This window comes from Syngnathoides biaculeatus, chromosome 7 (genome assembly GCF_019802595.1).
Source record: "Syngnathoides biaculeatus isolate LvHL_M chromosome 7, ASM1980259v1, whole genome shotgun sequence".
Taxonomy (NCBI): Eukaryota; Metazoa; Chordata; class Actinopteri; order Syngnathiformes; family Syngnathidae; genus Syngnathoides; species Syngnathoides biaculeatus.
Genome location: NC_084646.1, coordinates 12,981,397 through 13,008,621, shown reverse-complemented (window position 1 = coordinate 13,008,621; position 27,225 = coordinate 12,981,397). Strand labels below are relative to the sequence as shown.

At 42.6% G+C, this 27,225-nt stretch overlaps 1 protein-coding gene across 9 annotated transcripts in view; it reads left to right on the top strand.

Moving 5' to 3' along the window:
• The window catches only part of ncanb (neurocan b), a 190,551-nt gene that overhangs the window by 35,075 nt on the left and 128,251 nt on the right, over nucleotides 1-27,225 (top strand). For 3 of the 9 annotated variants that reach the window (XM_061825953.1, XM_061825957.1, XM_061825955.1), the window contains 2 exons: nucleotides 9,159-9,261; nucleotides 9,330-9,548. The gene's annotated coding sequence lies outside the window, so the exon portion shown is untranslated. Of the gene's footprint in view, nucleotides 1-5,961; nucleotides 6,106-9,158; nucleotides 9,262-9,329; nucleotides 9,549-17,618; nucleotides 17,786-27,225 lie in introns of those variants that run through there. The other 6 variants (XM_061825960.1, XM_061825958.1, XM_061825954.1 and 3 more) reach the window with 5 other exon arrangements.

The following is a 27,225-nucleotide window of genomic DNA, read 5'->3' as shown; positions in this document are numbered from 1 at the left end:
GCTCATTAGAGGGACAGCCAAAGTTGGATGACAAGCCAAAAAGAAAAAGAAGATTTGTACACAATACATTCCATAATGTATGTTCTTTTTGAAATGAAAGTTATGGAACGTTATTTTGAACCACGCACATCAAGCTATGGCTTTCGGGCACCTGAGTTTGAGAATCATTGATCTGGCGTACACTGTAAAAATAGTAAGCACACTATATATTTTTTTCTTGCCTTTTCTGATGTTTCTCACATTAAAACAAAAAAAAAAAAGTCATTGAAGATGGGGTGGTTAATAAAAGCATTTTCTCTTCTTGGAAGGTGACTAAAGGCTATTAAGTCTCATTAACACTTCATCGTGTTGACAAGAGCGGAGGACAGCTTCGCCCACAAAGATTGAACATGTTATCTGCTTCAGGGTGGAAAACACGACGGCATGTGTTGAAATCATTGATGCAGCGGCTGTGATTTTATTTGATCACACTGCTTGGTCGGTATCCAAGTCAGACGGGAGAAGGAGGCGGGAGTGGGGCTGGGGGGGGGGGGTGCTGAGATGGGGGCTGTTTGAACTGCCAGTACAAACACGACTGTGATGCGCCAAAATGTTGACGAGAAAACGGTCATTTGACAATTTCCTCCTCAATTATCAATTCAATCTTCGGAAACAAAGATTGTAACTCACTTGTTGGTTGGATGAATGTGTCCCAATTTAGAATATATATATATATATATATATATATATATATATATATATATATATACACACAGTGAAGAAAATGACTATTTGCACACCCTGCTATATTGCAAGTTCTCCCACTTAGAAATCACAGAGGAGTCTGAAATTTTCATCGCAGGTGCATGTTCACAGCGAGAGAGACAATAAAAATCCAGAAATCACTATGTATGATTTTTTTTGTTTTTAACGATTTATTTGTGTGATACAGCTGCAAATAAGTATTTGAACACCTGAGAAAACCAATGTTAATATTTGGGACAGTAGCCTTTGTTTGCCACTACAGAGGTCAAACGTTTCCTGTAGTTGTTCACCAGGTTTGCACACACTGCAGGGGGGATTTTGGCCCACTCCTCCAAACAGATCTTCTCTAGATCAGACAAGTTTCTGGGCTGTCGCTGAGAAACACGGAGTTTCAGCTCCCTCCAAAGATTTTCTATTGGGTTTAGGTCTGGATACTGGCGAGGTCACGCCAGAACCTTGATATGCTTCTTACGGAGCCACTCCTTGGTTTTCCTAGCTGTGTGCTTCGGGTCATTCTCAAGTTGAAAGACCCAGCCACGACCAATCTTCAATGCTCTGACTGAGGGAAAGAGGTTGTTCCCCAAAATCTCACAATAAATGGCCGCGGTCATCCTCTCCTTAATACAGTGCAGTCGTCCTGTCCCATATGCTACCACCCCCATGTTTCACAGTAGGGATGGTGTTCTTGGGATGGAACTCATCATTTGTCTTCCTCCAAACCTGGTTAGTGGAATTATGACCAAAAAGTTCAATTTTGGTCTCATCTTCCCACAAAACATTCTCCCATGACTCCTCTATATCATCCAAATGGTCACTGGCAGGGTCCTCAAATACTTGTCATGATGGATCCGATATGTAATGGAGAAACTATCCAATTTCACTTCACTTGTCTGAAAATTAGTTTTGTATCTTCATCTCTGTATACCAGCGACGTATAGTGACAGGCAGAAAAATTAACTCCTCTACTTGGTAGCAGGTCAAGTCAGTCCATTTCATCCGGTGTATTGTAGCTTTGATTAGAAGCAGGTTCTGTTCGTCAAATCTCATCGACATAAGACTCTACAAGTCCCCTCTTGTCTTCATTGTTCGGCAGACGTGCCACAACGCATTATGTTGTTTGGAGAGGGGAGGCGGGGGGGGGGGGGGGAAAAAGCAGCACAATGGCCCTTTGCTGCTGGCTGCGAAAGCCTTTTGTGTGCTCTCCTGCTCGGTATTGTGCTCAACTCCAGTTGGAAACATCAATAAACATCAAGCCAATGTGCCCGTATGCTCCCTGCCTCCTTTAGAGAGCCTCCAACTGGGGTCTTCCATTTATTACAGATACAGGAAAAGCCCACCCCCCCCTTCCTCAAACCCCCTTACTGTCGCCTCAGCTTCATTCATTATAGATCACCTGCCCCCACCTGCATGCCATCATTAAACCCTCATTTTCAGCCTCTATTGCAGGGATGGGACCCTTTCTCCCATCAGGGGCCCGAACCAACCTGCGGGTTATACAAAATTTATGACTTAACAGGTCCAAACAAATGTTTATTGTTATATATTAGGAACATTTGTGGGTTAAATGTTTTTTTTTTTTTTTTTTTACAGCAGCTCTTCTGAGGTTTTATTTGTCCTTAGACTGCCCTGTTGCGGACTGACCCACAGTTGATGAAATTGTAATTCAACCCAAGGTAGAGCACTGATTCCTGACCCGCTGTGCTGTGGCACATTTGTATAATTATTATTTATATACTACAAATGATTCTTCGTTCAAGTATGGATGCTAGTGACTTATAGAAGGGGTGTTAATAAACAAGTTTTTGTTGTTCGTGAACTAGTTATGCTTTCCCTCAGAGGGCTGTTACGATTTGTAAAGCCATAAAAATGTATGATTGCCTCGTATTGTTACATATATGAGAGAAATTGATGAGTATTTTTTAAATTAAAGGTCAGTAAGAAATCAATTTTTTCGTCTGACTTGACTCTCAAATTTTGTCAAATACCGTCATGGGCCATTCCTTCCCGACCCCTGTTGAGTTCTCTGTGTTCCACCCTCATCGTCCTCCATTGTTCCACCCCCCCACTTCCCCTCCCCCCCAGCATCCACCATCAGGTAATTTAAGCCTTCAATCAGGCAGGAGATGACAAATGAGCGAGTGTGGTTGCTGATTGCCTTTTCGTGCTGTCGTATGCGGGTCACTCAGCTGTGGAGTCCCCATCACCACGTCTTACCACAAAAACCTCTAACCGCGTTATTTTTTTTCCTAAATACCCCCCTGCCCCCGCCCACAGCCCTTTGCGGTTGCTTCACTGTTTCTAGCCACAAGCCAATGTAATAAAATATGCCTGCAATTATCCAAAAGAGCATCCTTTTTTCCGCCCTTTTGCCCAATTAGCCCACTCAACCCGCACCTCGAGGGTACAGTCTTGCAATGACAATTACATTGTTATTGACCTGTAATTCAGTCCGATAATTGATTCGAATGACACGTCTTAGCAAGGCGGGCTTTATCGCTCCCTCGTGTTCAAGGTTGACTTGATTTTACTACACTTTAATTGACCTTGTTGGCGCTCGCCAGGCGAGCCACGCGGAGGCCATCGTGCATCGAACACAAGCCAATCTCTCATCGCTGCGTACGTTTTCCATCACGGCCCTTCAAGAGATAAGAAAGCTCTTACAGGGAGTGTTCAACAAAATACGGCAATAAATTTAGTTCTTCACTATCCTCCAGCTTATTCATGTTATATTCAGGTTGGTCTGGCCAGATCTCTAGATACATATATCTAGCTAGCTGGATAGCAAGATGGCTAGATAGACGTATGAATCTTGTATACAGTGTGAAAACGTCTTTATTTAACTTTAAAGTGAGATTCGTCATTGATTACAATGGTTTTTGGATGCGTTATCCTATTTGAAATCCCGCGTCACGTTCTGTAGGAAGTCAAAACTTACGTTGGGATCTCATTGTTCATTCAAGAGGATTCCGGGGTGCTTACCAAGTGTGTGGCAGTGTAATGGCAGTTGTTATTTTGTCGATAAACTGATTTCCTCCGAAATCACCGCTGCCACCTCAGAACTCGGAGAGAACTTTTATTCCCCTTCCTCCAAAATGAAACTTCTCACGGACAAACACGATTAATTATTCCAGTGGGATTCAGGGGTGGCTGGACTGTATTTTTAATAAGCCATTTTTCCGTGGGATTAATCCCCCCCGTGTTTGCCTAATTAAGGCATTAAGCAAATGTAATAAAATCCAGCCAAAGGATACTTCCAAGCGATGCGTCGGGTTTAAATCTCCGGCCGCCACAGCAAATGCGTGGTTAATCCGAGCGTGATGTTCTGCCTACACAAAATAAACACAAAGAGCTGGGACGCCATGGCATCAGTATAGGTGCCTTTCTAAAATATATTCATGTCTTTTTTAGCATTTTCCTAAGGTCATTCCAGGAAGAGCAGATGATACACACCATGATAATTACCGATTAAAATAATACATACAAATTAACCTAGTCAAATATAATTTAATAAACTGTTTGATTTTAGTATTTTTAATTGCACTTTTTTTTTTTTTTTTTTAAGTGATGAGCTTCTGGGCCCTCTTTGTTGGTACCACGGACAGCTCCCGTTGCTTGTTTTGACCACCCCGGCCAATGTTGCAAACGCTCCCGTTTTGTTAGTTTAAGCCAACCCAAAATATGGCAAATATGAGAGCACAAATCTCCTTGAAGCGGAGGAACAAAAGGCGTCGCCTGCCTGCCCGCATGGCTGTATGCACGCCTGCTCGCGTGCCCTCATGGGGGATCATTATACTTTCTATGCTACAAAGCAATGCCTCGCTCTGTATGTATGACAACACCGCGTCTGCCAGAATCTTTTAACTATATCGCCTTTCTGACTGTTTTTAAAAGGAACACGTGTATTTTTAGCGAGAGGCTTCATGTTCACTGCAATTTAACATTGGCTCTTAACTACAAATGGACTAAATAATTGTGTGCTAATCCTATGATGTCACGGTGCAATAATAATAATACATTTGTTTATCAAGCATCTTTAAAAACACATTTATAAATTGCTTTGTCAGAACAGGGAATCATATATTTAATCAAATGAAACCCAAGCAGAAACACACCACCATACACACCAAGTGTCATACAGTACCGTAGAGTATTTTAAATATTATGTAATATTTTTCACATATATATTATAGGTGGCACGGTGGGTCAGCTGGTAAGCATTGGCCTCACAGTTCTGAGGTCCCGGGTTCAATCCCGGACCCGCCTGTGTGGAGTTTGCATGTTCTCCCCGTGCCTCCTTGGGTTTTCTCCGGGCACTGCGGTTTCCTCCCATATCCCAAAAATATGCAAAATTAATTGTACACTCTAAATTGCCCCTAGGTGTGAATGTGAATGCGGCTGTTTCTCTCGATGTGCCCTCAGATTGCCTGGCAACCAGTTCATGGTGTAACCCGTCTCCTGCCCATTGACAGCTGGGATACGCTCCAGCACTCACCCGAGACTCGTGAGGATAAGCGACGAAGAAATGGATGGATATATAACACAAACGAGAAACTGGTGTGAAAAATTGGACCTTAATTTGTGGACTTTTATTTATTTTGTGGTAGACACTTTCATAGCCAGAGGTTTGGACATTAAAAGGAAGTTTTCAATATTAAAAAAAAAAATGTTACATTTGTTGATTAAAAAAAAACAACAACAATCCATCCATCCATTTTCTTAACCACTTATCCCCAATCTGGTCGTGAGACTGCTGGAGCCTATCCCAGCTGTCAACGGGCAGGAGGCAGGGTACACCTTGAACTGGTCACCAGCCAATCGCAGGGCGCATGGAGAAGAATATCCACACTCACAATAACACCAAGAGGGAATTTAGAGTGTCCAATTAATGTTGCATGTTTTTGGGATGTGGGAGAGGAAACCAGAGTGCCCGGAGAAAACCCCCGCAGGGACAGGGAGAACATGCAAACTCCACACAGGCGGTTCCGGGATTGAACCTGGGTCCTCAGAACTGGGAGGCCAATGCTTTACAGCTGCTCCACCGTGCCACCTAAAAACAGTCCTGATGGGGGGAAAAAAAAAAAAAAAAAAAAAAAAAAAAAAAAAAAACAATTAAAAATAGGTTTCCACGGGTGAGGTGTTTCTTGCATGGAAAACTAGAAGCTGTCAGGGGTGTGGCCAGGCAGCTCCTCACCTGCCCCTGATTGGCACTAATCATGCCACGCATTTAAGCCTCATGTGTGGTGTTGCTAGTTGCCAGTTCATTATATGAGTGCGCACAAGTTTGTGAGTATACGAGCCTCTCGTTTTGTATTTGCCTTGTTGCCATGGCCCGCCGTTCCTGTGCCACCACAGCCAAGTCTAGTTAAGTGTTGTTTTTACCTTGTACTTATCTGGCATCTTTTACCTGTTTTGGGACCTTGCCTTTTGCCACGTTTTTGTTTCTTTGTCTTTGTTGGACTGTTTACCTGTGTATGACCTCTGCCTGGATTAAAGTGTTTGTAATGTCGAATTTCAAAGGCAAATGATCTTATAGAGATGAAAATATATGTTCAACTGTACCATAAAATGCGTAACCTTTTCGATGTTTTTACTCAAAAATAAACGCGTTAATGAATTAAAGTCTGCGAACTTTGACCTAGTTTCCAGTGTCTGAAAAGAGACTCATTTCGGGGGCGGAGCCTCGTATGTCACTACAGATGATCTGCTATTGTGTGATACTGGTACTGTCTGGTTAGGGCATCACGTGAAATTATATTTATGGTGAAGCAAGAGAGCAAAAGCTATTGCTCTCAGATTAACAGAACATTCATCGTCGTTCTTACAACGTATTCCAATTTTCGCCATTGTTGACGTCACGTTCCTACTCTGCTGTTTCCGCTTCGTTTTCGTATTTTTTCGATGAATCCAGCAATATGCTATCATTTTTTTTTTTTTTTTGCTGATAAAAAATAAAAATGTTTCCTTCATAACGGAATTCAGATTCGAAATCTGCATTAAAAAAACTGTATAATATAAACAAACACTTTAAAGTTCCCTCGACAACCATGTCACTGCCTCGGAGTCCTGCATTTGGGTCCTACCTCGCGTCCCATGTTGGTGGTTAATATTTCACAGATGATGTTATGAACCACTGTGAAATCATAGTGACTATTTTAACAAATATTACAGTTTATTTTTTATTTCACAAACCCTACTTTAACAGCTGTGCGTTGGGTTATTCCGTTTCAAAAGTAAATGTAAACTGTTATACAAGCGGCACTTCACAATACAGCAATGTATTGTCCCATTAAAATCCATAATCTTTACACCCTTTTGTAAGATACTTTATGGTCAATCATATTAAACTGATAGAGGAACCCAAGCAGTACACGAACCCAACAACAAAGACTGAGACCAGGAGGGCTGAGCGATGACATCATAACCTAAAAGCCCATCTGTAAAAGCAGACTTTTAGGAAGTGATGAAAACGGTATCCCCGATTTTGCATGCCTTATCTCCTCGAGCAGGTTGTTCCAAAGTCAAGGCGCACCTTTAGCTTTAAGTCTCGACTTTGGGGGGGAACTGAAGCCCCCTCATCCGGCAGCGTGAGGCTCTGAGATTGCTCAGAAGGCGGTATTATGTACCACGCAGGTTAATCAGTCAAGTCTTCAAAATCAATTCATAAACTAACTTGAAGCCAATATAAAAAATGCGCAAATTGGGGTGATGAGAGGCTATCTGTTTAACTCGGTGAGAAGCCTTGGAGGTAGTTTAATAAGCTACAGGAGAGAGTGATTTATGATTGATACCGGAGAGGATTGACTATTATAGTCTGGAGAAAATAAAAGCATGCATTAATTTTTTTCAAGGTCTGGTTAGGTAATTACTGATTTTATTTTAGATAAAATGTGAATGTGGAAGAAGTATGACTGCAACTTTTTTTTTTTTTTTTGGGTTGTGAAGATGAAATTTGCATAAAAAAAATCACAAGCTTTTTGGCGGTATGTGTGATGTTATTATCTGCAAAAGTACCCAGGCTATATTTAATGATTTGAGTGGTATTTGCATTTTAAAAAGATTTTTTTTCAGGTTGGGAGTTAAGAGAACTATCATTGGCAACTGAGTTTTTGTATTTTTTTGTTTTATTATTTAGTTATGAGCCATCACTTGGTCGTTTTCTTATGCCAAATTACATTGTTAAAATATCAGATTACAGCGGTACTTTGATTTACTGACCTAACCTTTGAGTATTTAGAGACATCAGTTGACCAGCTGTATTTTTTTTTTTTTTTTTTTGTCTAAATGGTGGCAACTAATGTCACAGCAAGCAACTGACATTTACCGTAATTCCCGGTCTACAGCGCGCACCTGGTTACAGACCTCACCGAGTACATTTGTCAAGGAAATACCATTTGGTACATACATACGCCGCAGCTGTGTGAAAGCCGCAAGTGCCCACATTGAAACCCACATTGAAGCACGAGATATTTACAAAGACAGTACACAGACTTTAACGCTAGCGCGCCGCTAATGCAAACAGGGCTGGTTAAAATAAAACTTACTGGTAAAGATCACTGACACATGCCAGTAACACAGCAGCAACACGCTAGCGCAGCACTAACAGGGCCGGTAAAAGTCACTTCCTCGGCACCTATATTCCGCCAGTCTTATTCTGACTTTTCCGCTTGAGTGCCCGCTTGCGGCCGTTACAAAAAATGCACAAATTAGCTGCATCACCGCATAAACCGCAGGGGTGAAAGCGTGTGAAAAAAGTCGCGGCTGGTCGGCCGGAAATTAAGGTAGTTTTAAAATCTAAACAAAAAAAAAAAAAATTGGAAAAGTCTGCTACACTCATGTTCACACACAGTGAAATGCCGTAGCTGTGCTAATTAAATTAGCTTGATGATGCTATTGCAGTTATAAGAAGATATTGCAAGATGAACATTGCAGGAACCCAACAATATAATACTTGTTAAAAAAATATATATGTCATTAATGCAACTTACTGAGTCACTTAGTGCAATCAATGAAAACGCTTCTTCGTTATGATGTCTGTATCACACTAGTTCATAGTGGGCAAGGTGCACTCACCAGAAGGATCAAAAGGTCAGAGGGCATTCACGCATCAAATCACGATGCACAAACTGTTTCATTCTTTACATTTAATTCTTATTACGGGAGTAATAAACATAAATATATGTTGTTTTCTCGGGGGCTGGAATGGATTAATGGCATTTTTCATTCATTTCAATGGGGAACGATGATTTGAGATACCAGTGTGGTCGCAGAACAAATTGTAGACTACAGTACTGTGCGTGAATTACAGCAAGCGGACCAACTGCATGATTACAAAACATTTCTTAAGCAAATTGTGTGATTCAAGATTTCATATTGGAACTTGTGATCTGTAACCCACTCCTCCCCTTTTTGGTTAGGACCCGCACGCCCCCGCCACCCCCCTCTCCTCCTGCTGCCGCTAACGCACATTAGAGTACTGCAGCTTGCTCTTTTGTTCAGTAGCGCTCAGCTGCTGGAGAGGTGAGCACCGCTCCGGAGCTCCTCATCATCATCATCACCATCCGCTGACTCTCCTCTTCCTCCTCCAGGAGTCACACTCGGACGCCTCTCCCGTCTACGGATATACACCGAAAAACGAGTGTCCCTGTATTTTTTTTTTCCCGCTCTGCACGCTTTTGCTGACTTTTTTTTTTTTTTTTTTTGGATGCCTTGTGGCTCTCTCCCACTTGCATCGCATCCAAAGGCTCCGGGAAGACTGCGAGCATCGGGCTGCATTCCTTCAGACCAGACCTCACCTCTGCCGGAAGGTGAGTTTGCCTCGAACGCTGAGAGATTTTTATGCACGCTGACATTTAGATTCACTTTGTCCTGCACAAAGAGAAAAATGTTCTATCGAGACGAGGAAGCATTATAGTGTCTTTGACTACAAATAGTTATGCGAGGACCATTTAGATGTTATGCTGCAGCACTTATTCTTCATTATTGTTCTGCCACTTTTTTTCTTCGCCCTTCCAAAACTTCAGGTTCTTTTTTCAAGAGGCCAAACATTTCCACTCTTACACGTACAATGATGAGTTTCATAAGAAGTGTTTTCTTCATTTTTTACAATGTTTCTTTTCATTGGATGTGCAGTATGTGGTTTTGACATGTTCTACACACACTGCTCTGCTAATTCTGTTTAGTGAGGTTAAAGAACACAAAATACATTTCATGTGGTTTTTATTGTCCATAGTAAGTTATTTGATTTAAAAACAAGTCATTTTGATCATGCATATTCTATTTTCCTAATCATATTGAAGATTTTGGAATTGCTGTCCACCCTGTCATTATGGAGTAGTTGCCCCCTTTTCCCTTTTATTTTGTAATTATTCATTGCATTCTGCAATAGTGAATAGGTGAAGAATAAATGTTTGAAATTTTCATCATATTAGTTGGATATTGACAATCCTAACATGTCCACTCTGCCGTAGCGAAATATCACTTGATATTAAAACTTTTAAGGATTTTTTTTTTTTTTTTTTAAGGTGAAATACCTTTTTAAGGTATTTGAAAAGAATTGTTAAACGGAACACAGTCAGCTAGTTAAACGAATTATGTTCCTCAGTGCCGGTTGACTACGTGTTCATTATATGCCAACATTCGGTAAAAAATGTCTACCCTGTCACCAAGCTGACATATATTTGTTTGAAATCTAACTTAAGTTTGAATTTTGAGGCGTTCTGTTCCAGAACTTCTTGGGTAAACTCCAGTATGTACAACTTATGTGATGTTGGACTGTAATACATGTTTGGTTACCATCCGGTTGAAGATTTATTTCTGTGGTTTTGTATTTTTACATGACATTACATAGCAAATTGGACTGAACCGATCATTTGGGTCCAATGGCTTCTTTTTACTCTGGTTGTGATGTTTGCATGCATCTAGCCCGTGTCATTACAAATGACCACAGCCGATATCTCCGGCTTGGCTCTGTCATTGATCGGCACTTCATTTGAAATGCGCCCGCTTGAGCAGCCATGTGTGCGCCTTTTGTGCGTTGGTGACCCATCGGTATCGCTGCATCCTGCTTCGTCAGCCCTCATGCATATTGCAGAAGCTCCTGTGTTTGCGCGTGTCCGGCTTTTGTTCACGCTGCGGATCACGAGCTCTGCTCTTTCTGTCATTGTTTTCACAAGATCTGTTCCTTTTGTGTCATCCCGCCCTCACCTTTTTCTATATTTTTCGGATGAGTAGTAATCACTTGGTTGTGGTCTAGCCGTGACACCTCGAGAGGACTTGGGCTTCCTCCCGTCCTGTCCTCTTCTTGAGTCTTTATCGCATTGTTATCTACTCCTCGCACGAGGTTGCAGCTGTCATCTTTTTCTTCAATGATGCCACGTTCTGCCCGGCTGAGTTAAACGCAGTCCGGACACAGACGGAGGGGATTCAATTTTACACTTGATTCACGGGCGAGCATGTGAGCAGAAATCGAAGTTCTTTTTTTTTTTTTTTTTTTTTTTCGTCCTTTATTCCCGGCGAAGGGGACGTGTTTATATAGTGATCTATAGTGATATTCCCATTTGCTTCGCTTAAATCAAACAAAGGAGGCCGCTTGAAGGTGTTTAAATTGTGGTTTGTGTGGCCTCCGGCTGGAGGTCTTGTGGTGTTACAATGGCTTTTGTGGGTTATAAAGGGCCAAGATTCTTATAAATCAAGTGGAACAAGAGCAACAATGAGCAAACAAAAAGGTTCCGCGACAGATGACAGAGGGGTCCTTTCGCACCGACCTAAAGAAATGGATAAAATTTGACATATACTGTAGTTGCTGTTGCTACTGTTTGTAAGTACAACTCGTTGACGTCCATTTTCAAAGCTAGGCCTTTTCAGGCTGCAATACGCAGTTTTCTTGTTAAACTAATCGCGGTTTTCAAATAAATTGTCACATCTGCAATCCTAAACCAAGATTTAAGGTTGTTACCTCTCAAATCATGTTTTTGCATCTAAAATCGTTACATATCTGTGCTTTGGATCAAAAACAAGCTTGGTAATATAGAAGGATAATTCCTTAACAGACAACATCATTCCAAGAGATTTGATGTAAAATCTTATTAAAATGTCAATTAGGATCTAATCTGGATTATTTTTTAAAAAGATTAACATATGCACGTTCACACCCAAATCCTCTTTTTAATATGTGACCCGATGGGTTCTGTAGGGTTATCTGTTGAAAACTGTTTTTCAAGTTTTAATAGTAGGCCAAGACTGTGTGTGAACATTTTTATATCTATAATTTATACATCCCGTGACTCTTGTGAGGATAACCAGCTCACAACTTGGATAGATGGATGGATATGTGGAATTCCAACCAAATAAAATACAAATATCCTCCAAAGAAACCTTCGGATCATAACAAAAATCTGAATCTAATTGCATTATGGGCGACGTGGTGGGGCAGCTGGTAAACCGTTCGCCTCACAGTTCTGAGGACCCGGGTTCGATCCTGGCACCGCCTGTGTGGAGTTTGCATGTTCTCCCCATGCTTGTGTGGGTTGTCTCCAGGCACTCCAGTTTCCTCCCACATTCCAAAAACATGCAACATTAATTAGACACTCCAAATTGCCCGTAGGTGTGATTGTGAGTGCGGCTGTTTGTCTCGATGTGCCCTGCGATTGGCTGGCAACCAGTTCAAGGGTGTACCCCGCCTCCTGCCCGTTGACAGCTGGAATAAGCTCCAGCACTCCCCGAGACCCTCGTGAGGATAAGCGGCAAAGAAAATTGATGGATGGATGGATTGCAATATAATCTAAAGTCATTTAATTGATTTGATTTTTCATGATAAATTTGACAATTTGAATCCCGAAAAAATCTTTGTCCGCACTTACAGTGAAACTTTCCAAAATAACTTTCAAATCTGCTTGGATTTTTTTTTTTTTATTTAATCTTCACATTTCTACACATCATCAAATAAAGTGTGCTTCTATGTATTTTTTAATAATAATGTGTGGACTAACATACAACTGGGAAAATCTTTGCATTATTATAAAAAAAAAGAACAACTGAATGTGAGTCGTTGATAAATTGGTGTCGTAATCGCTGTGTGGATTACGTAGCCCTGATCACATCTGAGGAATTTCATTGACTTCATCAAGCCTGTTTTGGTTGTCCATCCAATTGATTGACAGCTCAGCGTCCAGCCCCTTTTCCAGCAGACGGCGCCGAGCCTAACCGGGCTCGGAGCGGCTTTGGCTCGTCTCGTGCAGCACGCACATGGCTCCAGCCATATTGATCCCGCCGTTGCCACCAGAGCTGAGAAAATCAGTGGCGCAGCTGAGCCAAAGAACCCCCCCACCCTACCTCCACACTCCCCGTCACCATCACCAGCAACCTTTTCAGCATGTGAATATTCAGCAAGAGAACCCCCCCCGCCCCTCTACACACACACACACACACCTCCCCGAAAGCCACCCCGAATGTATTATTCAAAAGAAGCATTTTGCCTATTAAATACTCTCAATAAATAATGACATCTGGTAACAGTTTTGTGGGCTGAATTAATGACAGTCAAGCAGTGATTGGAGGGGGCTGACGACAGAGGGAGGCTTGCTGGCATAGTTTGTATTCCCATTCTGCCATCCAGAATCCTTCCGCTGCTCTTTTTCTTTGTCGGGCGGATGATCTGCCTGTCTTGGTTTGCTTCCTGTACCAAAAAATGTCTTAAAGTGGCCCCCGCAGGAGATGCAAACACTACAGAGAGCTGTTTATTTTCACGTTATGCTTTCTTTTTTGTTGTTGTCTCCCGCATAAAGTAATCCTCGAGAAAAGGTCCCTTTCGGGGCCTTTTTAATGCATTCGACACAGGAAAAACTGATAAAAATGAGGAATCATTAATAATCATAAATTTGTAGAAAACATTTAAAGGGTAGTCAAAGCTGCTTTACAAATAAAATAAGTTCTATGAGAAAAACTGAATTAAGACAGGAATAAAATACATAGGTGGGTTTTCAGTTGGGATTTGAAGGTGGACGGATCTGAACGGTCACGTTGTGGTTTTAGGAGCAGATTCCAGAGGGTGGTAGCAGAGATTTTGTGAAGGTTCTGTCGCCCCAGGTACGATGCTTGGTCCGGTGAGGTGGAAAAAGAAATGTTATTGTTGGAGAAGCGGAGGGGGGGGGGGGGGGTGGAGGAGGTCAGAGAGGTCGGAGGGGGGGTTTGGTTGTGGAGAGCTTTGTTTGTGAGTAGAAGGAATTTGTACTGGATCTGTTGTGTAATGGGGAGCCAATGGAGTTTCTGAAGGACTTGGGGTGTTGTGGTGTTCTGAGTGAGCAAGTGGGCAGCTGAGTTCCGGATATACTTAAGTTTATTGAGATGTTTGGTGGATGAGCTGAAGCGCAGTTGTAGTCAAAGTCTTAATGTGATGAAAGCATCGGTCGCTTTCAGCTGCGGTGAAAGAAAGTGACGGGTGAGGATGGAAGATATTCTTGAGGTGCAAGAAAGCATTTTTTTTTTTATTTGAATGATACTGATGTGGGTCTCAAAGGTGAGGTTGGTGTCGAAGATGCATATGTGAGGGGAGGAAACCCATGCGGTGTTGTCAACAGAGAAGGAGAAGTTACCGGTCTGTTTGGTGAGCGATTTAGGATGAGTGATTCACGTATTGGAAGTACTTTAGTTGAATTAAAGAATGTTGGCTTCAATCAAGGACCTGCTCTCAGTAAGATAGTCGGTTTGGATGGAGTTAGATTGAGAAGGTTAGCTGTAGAAAAGGGGGACATGACAAATGATGGAGAGTATGTAAAGGATGAAGAGAGGAGGACCTAGCACAGAGTCCTGGGGGATGCCTTGGGACACCAGCGCAGTAGGTGAGGTACAGTTCTTAATAATATGGATGTTCAGAGAGATATGATTTAAAACGTTTTCAGACAGGACAGGATGATGTGTCAAAGGCTGCAGTGAGGACATTCTGACATGGTCAGATTTCTTATGCCTCTGATTATGGTTTTGTTATCTGTCTACATGTGTTTTTACCCCATTTGTGTTCAAATATCCATTGCTTGCAGGGTCTCCCACCATGTCAATAGTCACTATATGTTTGCTCATCTATGTCGGTTCCCATTATATGGTAGCATTTTGATCATGGACTTTAAGGTAAGGATATGTCCATCCATCCATTTTCTTTGCTGCTTATCCTCACAAGTGTCATGGGAAGTGCTATGCCAGCTGTCAATGGGCAGGAGGCAGGGTACACCCTACACCCTGAACTGGTTTCCCGCAAATTGAGGCAAACAGTCGCACTCACAATCGCACCTAGGGGCAATTTAGAGTGTCTAATTAATGTTGCATGTTTTTGGAATGTGGGAGGAAACCGGAGTACCCCGAGGAAACCTACACAGGCACGGGGAGAACATGCAAACTCCACACAGGCAGGACCTGGATTGAACTTGGGACCTCAGAATTGTGAGGCAAAAGCTTTCCAGCTGCCCCACCGTGCCGACCCAAAGAACACTGATGTCTAAAAAAACTGGTGTATAACACTTGCAACACCATTTAAATTTTGGCATTTCTTATTATAAGATAAATACAATATCTACATATCTCTATCAATTCAGATCATGTTGAATATTCCCTTCCTGTATTATGATTATAAGATTTAAATTTTTAAGGGAAAAAATATATGGGCAGAAAAATAACAACCATATTTTGCCATGTCTTCGGCTATAGTATGGTTGGGGCTTTTTTGGGGGCGCTGGGATGAGAGACAGGCACAATCAGACCCTCCAGAGTACTATTCAATGAGGGTGGTCAGCCTACGACTGGCAATACAATTCTACAATTAAGTTCAATCTTAGAGGATTTTTTTTCCCACTCACAACCGCTCATTGTAAACAGTAATCAACATTTTTCATGAGAACGGAGGATGTGTGTTGGTTGCAGATGGCCAGCGCTTCCCCTCTTTTGTGCCGCGAACCCCCAAGAGACTGAGCGCATTTGTTGTTGTGTGCATGAGAGAGTAACTATTTGATTGGTAGAGACACAAAAGAAACCACACATTGGCTATTGTCTCATCTATTCAGTCAAAAAAAAGGAGAGGGTAGGATGAAAAAAAGCAAAGCCAGAGTCTGCATTAGATTCTGGGTCATTGCGGTGTTTGGGTTGTAATTAGTAAGGAGGTGATTCCCAACCCAAATGTATTCTAAATTGGACTCTTCACGTTGACACCACTGGCAAATTTGAAATATAGGAGGAAAAAAAATGTCCAATACTCGTGCTGCGATGTTGGTGTTCTGGAATATGCAGGGAATCAACTGTAGTATTAAAAGTGACCAGCAGAGGAACATTTGGACATGCTAATAGGAAGAATCTAATAGCTATTAGGAACCTGCTGCACTTTTTATTTAGCGCTTCAGAATGAAACGACTGGAAGCAAACAAACAGCAGCTCCGCGAGTGCATGTAGTGTGTTTAGTCACACTGAACAAATGGGAGTAAAATGTCTCCTCTTGTAATACTTTCAATAATTGTCAAAATTGATTCCTCGGAAAATTATTATTTGTATTGAAATGTATTCTAATCTCTTCATCCAGCTCACGCTGAGCTTCACATCCCTTTGACTCTGCTTGCTTTATTTACAATTGATTTCCACTTTGTTTGACTTTCTGACGAAGGAAAGCGGTATTTCTGTTTAGTACCAGAGGTTGTATTATACTTATCAATCCGTTTTTCTTAGCCGCTTATCCTCACAGGGGTCGCGGGGAGTGCTGGAGCCTATCCCAGCTGTCAGTGGGCAGTAGTCAGGGTACATCCTGAACTGGTTGCTCCTGGGGCAATTTAGAGTGTCCAATTAATGTTTTTGGGATGGTGATAGGAACATGCAAACTCCACACAGGGAGGGGTGGGATTGAACCCGGGATCTCAGAACTCGGAGGCCAACGCTTTCCAGCTGATCCAATGTGGCGCCCTGTATTAAACTTATATAAATGTAAATCTAAAGCTGTCACAAACGGGCCTTTCATTAGCAGCTATGGCATACGTCATCCTTAAATGCCCCTGGAATTAAAACGGCTAAAATTAAAAAGAAAAAGAAAAAAAATCTTTCTTTGCATCTCCTTTACTGGCGCACAGAGGCACTTGAAGGGATTCACCCATTGAGTCAATTAACATGTCCGTCAAACTCTGAAGCAAAGTGCTGACTCACTAAATCAAACCCATCCAATACGACATGGCAGGGGCCATAAATCTTGATGTCCCGTAGCTCGTGGCAGCAACCTTAAGGTAGCCTTTGCTACCTTCTTATGGACGTCGCACAGACTTTGAAGTTGAATTTCAATGACAACGTTGCCCTTTAGCCACGGAGTTGGTAGAATGGATGATGAAAAGCAGCGATGCATTCCCATGAAGATGTCTGGCACATGGACTAGTCATGCCACGCAAAAGGAAAATAAAAAGATTCATTGCAAATATTTTTCAAGGTTGGTGGTTTTGCTAAAAGGCGTCAAATGAATAGGGCACCCAGTCCTTTTTTTTAAATAATGGAAAGAAATAATCATTCAAAAGTTTTGCCATATTATAGTAAATGGATTGGCGTTTTTTTTTAATGTAACTTTTTTAACATTACTTACAAAAACGATGACAAATTAGGACATACTGGATTCTTATTTAGGCTGTAATTATGCGGTAACAGTGTAAAATGCAGTTGCCAACTTCAAAACGACAAAACCTTCTACCTTGATAACTTGTGATGGCAGTTTTGATTCAGGGTCACACCTTTTTAACTAGTTGAAACTAATCCCCTGTTTGGAGTATGCGGAGTTTAAAAAAAAAACGACTAGAAAAAGCAGAACTCAGTTTGATTGAATTGAAATCAAAAGCGGAAGTGATAACATGATCACCCTCCATTGTCAGTGGCTGCAGTACAAAGCACAATAATCAACCAAGCGACGCTTCATATCCATCCATCCATCTTCCAAGCCGCTTATCCTCACAAGGGTCGCGGGAGTGCTGGAGACTATCCAAACTAACATCGGGCAAAAGGTGGACTACACCCTGAACTGGTCGCCAGTCAGTCACAGGTAAAAAATCATAGGTTGGGGTACTCGTAAGCAAATGTACTGAACTGCTATACTCGCATGGAATCTATTTTTTTTAAAGTCAAGACTATGCTAAAACATCCCATTTATATCATTTATATTGTCCTTATTAGGAGCCAACTTTTTTGTAAATTTGTAAATTCTCTGTTTTTTTCATATAACATTTGTAACGCAGGAAATTCCCAGACGTTTCTACCCAAGCCAATATCAAGTATCGATACTACTCGAAATCCACTCGTGTGCAGTTGAATGATCAGTGAATCCTCCCAACAAGGCCGTTGATTAAAAAAAAAAAAAAAAAAAAACATATGGTGGTTTTTCTTAGTTTAATGAAAATGTATTTTGATTGTACACACACAGTCTTCGGATTTAACAATGTGAAACAGTTCCAAGCTGTCTTAAATATGAAATAAATTGACCTGCTTTTGTCAAAATACCGTAATTTCCGCCCTACAAGCCGTGACTTTTTTCCACACGCTTTCAACCCTGCGGTTTATATAGTGATGCGACAAATTTGTCCATTTTTTTCTAACGGCCGCAAGGAGGCAATTGGCCGGAAAAGATAAGAATGATACCGGTGGAATATATGCGCCAAGGAAGTGACTTTTACCGGTCCTGTTAAGGCTACGCTAGCGTGTTGCTGCTGTGTTATTGGCTTGTCTCGGTGATATTTCCCGGGAAGTTTTATTTTAACTGGTCTTGTTAGCGTCAGCGCCGCACTAGCGTTAAACTCTTTCTGTGTAGCGTCTTTCTTTGTAAATATCTAGTGTTTCAATGTGGGCACTTGCACCTTTTATACAGCTGTGGTGTATGTATGTACCAAATGGTATTTCCTTTACAAATGTACTCAGTGAGGCTTGTAACCCGGTGCGCTCTGTAGGCCGAGAATTACGGTAGTTCAAGAATCACAAATTACGGTCTTGCTGAAATTGGCCGATTTTTATGAGCCGATCTAATGCGTCGCTTGAGCTACACGCGACGGCTTTTGTTGCCTTGGAGCCTCGGGGTGGAGCTGTGGGCTGGCATTTCGTTGAGCCTGAAAAGTGAGCGCATACAAAGACAATAAAAGCATTGATTTCCCCCTCGCGGAGGCAGCGTTTCATCACCGAGCCACCCAATTACATTTGTGAATTAGTGTGCAGATCCTTGATGTGGCGCACGCAGCGGGCACATCAAAGCTCCTAACAGCTGGCTCGCTGATGCATTTGCGAAAATGGCCAGCGCGCAGAAGATTTACTCGGTAACGTGATTTCACACTTGATTGGTAAAATAAACACCTCACACCCCAAAAATAAATAATAAAACAGTGGCGAGCGGCAAATAAACAGCGAGCCAGCGGCTGCGTTTGACGTAAGACCTTGTACGCTGCATTCTTTTTGGCTTGTACAAACTCTCTTCATTCTTACATGAAATAGGCTAGCAATGCCAGTTATTATTATGGTGATATAAAAAAATTATTCCATTTTTATTCATTTAGCCGCAGTTGACAACAGAAAATTATCCCAAGGAACTTCAGTTATGGAGCAGGCCTGAGCAAACACGAGGTGACACTGGCCAAAAAAGAAAGTCTCGAAGGTAGAAACAAGGAACAAAACTCAGTGTGGGGTGGCTGTCTGCTGCAAATAATTGAGTTTGGATGTGACGCATATGGTAAATGGTATTACCACTCGTAAATGAATTGTAGCAAATGTTGCAAGTGTCAGCTGCACCCCCAGAAACAAAAGATGGCCGCAAAAGTTTCCCAGATGAGTCAACAGATCTCCCCTAATTTTGCATTTAGCATACAGTGTACAATAAAAAAGTAAATTTCTTTCGGCTTGTCCCTTTCGGGGTCGCCACAGCGTGTCATCTCAGATGAACGCACATATATGTTTGGCACAATTTTTACGCCGGATGCCCTTCCTGACGCAACCCTTCTCAGGGAGTGGAAAAGCAAAAAAAAAAACAAGACAACATAATTGATGTCCCTCTTAAAACTGTTTACAGATTTTATTTTTCCATCTAATTTTGCATTTAAAATACAATGTACAATGGAAAAGCAAAAAAAAAAAAAAAAACACAACTCATGTTTCTCTTAAAACTGTTTACAATTACCCAAGTTAATAGTTTGAAACTTTAAATTTAAACATAACCTAAATCAATCAAAAAAAAAAAATTCTTGCTGAATGCTATTTGTTAAGGTCAAATCTGCCAATCAGAAAATCATAAAATGTTTTTTTTGAGGAGAGAAGAAAAGCAAACATAAATCCCCCCAAAACAACCTAAGAACATTTATATTCTTGCTGAATGCAGCAAAATATATGTCATGTTGAAATTATAAAATTTTGGAAGAAACCATCCATCCATCCATCCATCCATTATCTTGGCCACTCTTATCCTCACAAGGGTCGCGGGAAGTGCTTGAGCCTATCCTAGCTGTCAACAGGCAGGAGGCAGGGTACCCCCTAAACTGGTTGCCAGCCAATCACAGGGCTCATCGAGACCAACAGCCGCACTCACAATCACACCTAGGGGCAATTTAGAGTGTCCAATTAATGTTGCATGGGCAGAACATGCAAAATCCACACAGGTGGTTGAACCCAGGACCTCAGATCTGTGAGGCCAACGCTTTTGTGCCACCTGGAAGAAACCAGAATTCTGGAAATGACTTGCACATTCAGCCAAGACTCGTATCTTCCACTAACAATCCAGGCCAAGGTTATCTCTTTCCCGACATAAAGCTTGTTTCTCTGGATCACTTCAACATACGTCATATTTTTTTAAGACACGACTTAAAATACATATAAAAAAGACCACCAAAAACAGCTCAATGAAATGGGGTCTCCATTTTAGTGATGAACTCCGCTGTGACCGTAGGGCCTGGACATCCGTCTCTCACCCCACGTGCCCGCTTCCTGGACACTGTCTTGTACGAAGCACACAAAAGCGATCCTTCATACCTCACGTACACAAACGCAGGTGCAACAAGGGGAAAGACGAGGCTGGAGGCTTAGCATTTGAGGCCCGTCCTAATTGGGCCACATCTTAGCGTGACCTTCATCATTTTGACAGAGTGGAGAGAATTGGAGCAAGACGCCCCAAAAATCGGCTACCTCTTGTTTTTCCTGTTTCACGTAAACGCTCCACGCTCAGCGAAAACCGTGTTGGAGCTAGTTGCGCTGTGTAGTTACCTCCCCCAAGGAAGTCAAGGATTCATCCTTGTACGCTTATTTTTAAGGTGCTACTTTTTGAATTACTAAAATTGTTGTTGAAATTTGCCATGGGGATCACAGTAGCGCATGGCAACATTCACGTTTTCCAGTTCAACAATAAGTGACACATCTATGATGTTTACCTTCATCTGTAAGATTAGCTAAACTACTAGCCAGGTTAGCGTCACAGTTTAGCTCACTGATAGCTGATCAAACTCGACTTCATATTATAAAAGTTATGCACTTTTTTTTTTTGAAAAGACACAAATTATAGACAACCATGTTGGTACAATTATAGATTGTGAACGTGTTGAGTGGGGTTGACTCCTTGCTGCGCTACGCTAGCACGCCTGTCGTGTTTGATATGTTGGAGTTCACAGATACAGTATGTTCCATCTATAAACAAAGACAAGTACCGTACTTCATAAGGTGAAAACCTACAAAGCTGAAAAAAATACCCAAAACCAACAACAAATACGAGAGAACTCTAGTTACTGTACGTTAGCGCTCAAGCCACGAGTGCTTCAAGTGCTCCCAGTGGAGGTGGGGAAAGGGATGCTTCACACTGTACTGCACTTCACTCTGGTTTTTAAAAGCTCCCCGGTGGTTTATTAGAGTAGTGGAGATCTCCTAACCACGTAGCTTTTAGTCCACCGCTTTAGAAGGTATAGATTTAAAGCTTTCCGCGCGGTTATAATGCTGAGGTAGTGGCAGTGCCGCTGACAGTGGATTTAAAGTGGCTAGTGGAGATTCTCAGTGGATCATTTATAGACTGAAATTCATCGCACCCCATTTACGGGCTGGGGAACCGTGTTTAGTCATCAAGTTTGGTTTTCTTGTGAAGGGTCCTGCTGATGGAAAAGAGGAAAAATGTGATGATGAACCGATCACTCATATAGATCTTTTTCTGTGGTTGTTGGCCACATGTCCAAGTCTATCCCCATTTCCGGCGGCGTTCCTCAGAAGTTCATCTGATGGCCCATCCATTTTCTGCTCTACCTACGCCCTCTGATAACTATTATCATCAAATTTGACGGTATGTTATACCCCTTGTACGCAGATGCCTTGGGGGGAAAAAAAAATAACTTGGCTAAGTTGGCTTCAAAAAATTGTTCGCTGCAGAATTTTTGCGTTGACAGATGCAGTGTCGGGCCGTCGATATACATAAAAAATTATCACGTGATGATGAGACGACAAATCTAGCAAGTTTTCAATTATTCTTTGGCTTTTTTTTTTGTGTTTTCCGACAGACACGCAAGGTTACATTAATTCGGGCAATATCTATAAAACGCCTGTCGGGGACAGTATGGTTCAGAACGTGAAGGTGTTTGTAAATTGTCGTGAGCCAGGCTTGACCACAGCCAAGAAGGGTGTGGCTACCGCTCTGGCCGGTGACACCTGTCACTGCTCACGGCTGTTTCACATTGTGACTGTAATTAAACGGTGTATTTAAGTTGGAATTTTGGTCACTGGCATTCGCCAGTTCGTTGTGCCCTGAGTTAGTGAGTTGCATTCGCTGACAGTAGGAATCTCTAAAAAAAGTTTAGTGTTGAGCTATCCTCGTCACAGTGTTTCTGTGCCAACCTAATTTAGTCCTGTCTTAGTTTATGTTTCATAGTCAAGTCCGAGTTCATAGTTTGTCTCCCAGTCATCAGACGTCGCTGCATGTCTTTTGGATCCTGCCTAGCCTAGCGTTTTTGTACCTCTGCCTTCTCGGACTGCTTACTGTATGACCTCAGCTTTGAATAAAACTACACCTAACACCATGACCTTTTCACGGAGTCCTGCATTTGGGTCCAGCCCTGCACCGGAGGTTTGTGACAGAACGAATTGGCCACTATAGGACTCAGCAGGAAAGACGCGGCATCGTCAGGGACGGCGCCAGGCACACCGCCTGCCTGAGGACCAAGCATATCCTATTCGGGTGGGCTCCGTGATGTCGTCCCCTCCTTCCTTGTCACACACACCGCCCACATGTCATGATTACGTCCTGATCACGACCCACTCACCACCGCATATTTTTTCGGACTTTGAGGAAGACTTAAATTTCTGTGACTAGGCAGGGCAGTGGCCACGCCCCTCTTGGCTGTGGTACAGCCGGGCTCATGACAGCAAATGGTGAGTAGTTTTACTTTATTTTGGTTTTGAAACTTGAATTCGCACAGGCACTAAATTCGCACATGGAAAATTTTAGGTCTTCAATGGGAAATTTCGAGACTACATTATTACTAGTACTGCATTACATTAGTGTTTAGTTTCCAGGAGAGATGGATTTTTTTATCCATCTTTTTGCAGTCATGTTATTCATTAAGAGAAAAAGGAACGTTTTTATTCTGGAAAAGAACCTCTCTATTTAAAAAAAAAATACATAAAAAATCATTCAGTGTCACATTAATGTGATACGTTGCTATCGAATCTAAGGATTTACTTGGGGAGGAGTAATGACCTCATCACTGTGTATTTTAACGGCGGGCCTGTCTTAATATGTGGGTATGCACTCTTTAAAATGTAGTACCTGATGTATTGCCAGTTATTTTTCATACCTCCAAGCTATCGCTCGTGCACCCCAGTTTGAGAGGGGCTGCTTTAAACGTGTCCAAATTGCCAGGCACAAATGAATGCCGTGTCGCTTTTTTTTTTTGTATTGAATGGTTTCTATTCTTAGCTTCTCCCCCCACTCCACTGCCCACTTAGGAAAAATGGATTCAGATGTGAACTTTATGTTGATACCGCCACGTCCGAGCGTGAAGCCCGCAGCCTGATGTCGGAGGCCTTCTGCCAGCCCACCTTGCCGCCTGCCCACATCTGCTCTTTGCGCTGATGGCTGGATAAATGATCGGTTTCCTTTTCTTTGGCACCTTTCAGAAGGTCACCCCGCATGCCTCGGTTGTGTGTGTGTGTGTGTGTGTGTGGGGGGGGGCATACTCTATACCGCCTCACTCAGCCCTTTAAAGGAGATGTATTAGCCCATTAGACAAAACTCATCCGTGCTTCGTGCGGCTGCAGAGCAATTCCTCCGCCTTGAAAATGAACCTCTTCTCATCATTTGTGCCGGCTGCCTCTATCTTTATTTGGGAGGATTCTATTGGTTTTTGACATGAAACATGAATTCTTACGGACACTAACTTGAATAGAGATTATTATCGAAGAAGGGCCGGTTACATTTTCGAATTCGGATTCAAATACAGAGAACCCTTCCCATCCAGCGTGAGTGTTTATGGACCGAGACCTGCCAGAAATAGCAAAAACTTGCTAAGAGATAGTTGCCTGTACTAATTTACAGTTCTCCCCCTTACATATGCATGACTTGTTCATTCATCCACCCATCCATTTTCTTTGCCGCTTATCCTGACAAGGGTCGCGAGGAGTGTTGGACCCTATCCCTGCTGTCAACGGGCAAGAGGCAGGGTACACCCTGAACTGGTTGCCAGCCAATCATAGGGCACATGGAGACCGACAACAGTCGCACTCACAATCACACCTAGGGGCAATTTAGAGTGTCCAATTAATGTTGCATGGTTTTGGGATGGGCGTCACGGTGGATCAGCTGATAAAGCGTTGGCCTTACAGTTCTGAGGACCTGGATTCAACAGAGCAATCAGTATTTGGTGCCATCTTGAACTACAGTAGGATGAAATGAGTTGAGGAGTTTCATTTAGACAAAAGTAGTGCATCGCTGCCATTTGTGGCATTGTTGTGAAAGTGAGTATAAATACTTGCCACGCAACGACTGGTGACCAGCAACAACACTCGTATATGACCCTAATAAGTACAAGCGCTATTGAAAATTGATGGATGAGAAATGTAGTTTGTTCTTTGATTCACGTTGGAACTGTGTACGCCATTCTCACGTCTTGCCAAGTTTTTGCATTCCCTCTTTGCACAAACACTTTCAAGAATTTAAATAGTCCTGGCTGACTCGTCTTCCTTCTAAGAAGATGGATGGATGTCAGTCAGTGGAGCTGATTGGGGAAAAGTGCCACACTCGCGACTCGCTTGTGTCTCCCGGCCTGCTCGTGCGTCGGTGACTCACGGCGTGGGAGCAGCCCCGCGCTTTCATGTTGATCGTCATTAATTATAGATGCCGTATGTAACGATGAGATCGGCTCGTTCATTAACGGGGGAACCTTCTTTCAGCGCAGCGGCGCCATTGCCGCTTCCAGTTTCTGCATGTACTGCGCAAGCTTGAGACAAAATGGAACTGACTGGGACATAGAAAAGGTTTGGGGTGCTTAGTACATTATAAGCAATGCTGGGGCTTTAAAGGGGAAATGCAGTGCTTCGCATGAACAATGTATTCCATAGGTCATGTAATATGTACCCTATTTTGACAATGTGGTGTTAAATCCTCTCTCATTTAATAGTGTTTTGAGAAGATTTTTGTCAACAGTTACGAATTTTCATGGGCGCTGCCATTTACGCGAGTCACATGATCTACATGGGTGTATGTGACGTGTACTGTACCGTTACAAACGCTGGATTACATGGGGCACCATTTATGCCCAATGTTGATTTCTCTGATTTATCCTCATTTGATGAAGAAATAGCAGAATCGGTTGATCGGGAGGACAGGGAAATACTTCTATACAGATTTGAACCTGCGGTTGTAATTAATGTTGAATATTCGGCTGGTTCTTCAGGCAGAATGACGCGGAGTCTGACTTCTTGGAGGCCTATGCGCGACATAAGTGCGTAAACAAAGGCCCCCGGGAGCTCCAGGCCGGCAGCCGCGGATGGTTCTACGGACGGGAATGGCGCGGAGTCTGACGAGCGAGCTCCGGCGGCGGCCGCTAACCACCACCGAAGCTCGGCTAAAGGCCTCCGCCACATGAAAGCTCGGCTCGAGGCGCGCCGCCGTAGCTCGCTCGTCAGACTTCGCGTCATTCCCGTCCGAAGAACCATCCCCTGAAAATTCGTAATTGTTGACAAAAATCTTCTCAAAACACTATTAAATGAGAGAGGATTTAGCGTCACATTGTCAAAATAGGGTACATATTACATGACCTATTGGATACACTGTTCACCCAAAGCACCGGATTTCCCCTTTAAAACACTACTTGGCGATGGAAAAGAGGATTTGGTGTCTTCCAGTGATGTAGTCGTTTTAGTTGATTTTATCGGTTCACCATTTTCTATAGCACGTGGGAGGAACATGCAAGCCCCTTACAGGAGCCGAGATTGAAACCACGAACCTCAGGACCCCGGGGAGGATTCAATTCCACCTTTTGATGCCCCCGCTGAAAGGTGACGCAAGAACGTGGAAAATTTACATTTATTTCCACGATATATTCCGGACAATTGCTTTGTATCCTTCCAAAGTCAGAAAGATTATTTTTCTTGCACCAAACGCTTTGGAATTAACCAAGTGAAATCCGAAAGTAGATGCAACAAAGGCGGAGGAGTGAGCGGAGCCTGACAAACTTTTGAGTTAACGTGATGAAAGCGATAAGTACCTGCAAGCCCGAGGCTTGACCGGGGGAAAATTACAGCCTGCCGCGCGAGCGCTTTACTCATTGACACCGCCATCTACCATCATGGAAAGACACATTAAGGCACTCCAGCCTTGAGTATAGAGTAATAAAGTGATTTAGCTGCTTAATTGGAACCAAATTAGCCACGCTTTATGACTGGTAGATGGTCTGCAAATGTGCATTTCTAATATTTCACCCTGCTGCGCAATGAGGGCCGTTTTTGGGATGTGGGAGGAAATCAAGGTCCTGGGAGAAAACCCACGCAAGGACAGGGAGAACGTGCAAACTCCACACAGGCAGGACTGGGATTTGAACCCCCTGTCAGATGTGCTAGCCTCTCGTGCTGCGAGACTCACAACATAAAACATTAAAAGGAAGGCTGTTTTTGATACTTACAGTCAGTCATGTAATCCATTCAGTCTCTCTTCTAATCTCGGAGGCTAATGGTTCTTATTGTTGGAGTGCGGCGCTATTAACCTGTCATACATCCCAGCCCGGTATGTCAACGCTAATGACTCAATGTTTTGAACCACTTAACACATGGCAGACTGACTCATCCTGACAGCCGGGCATGATAAATGACCGCGTCAGCCACCAGGTTAAACGTCCCATTGTGGAACGGATTGGACAGTTGTAGTGGATGTACTGCTTAACACGTGTAGTCTACACCCAGTGGAGGGTTTATGCCACAGCTGCCCTAAATGAACAGCGCTGGTAATTACCCAAATCATTTTTGAACATTTTTCTCATGGTTAATATG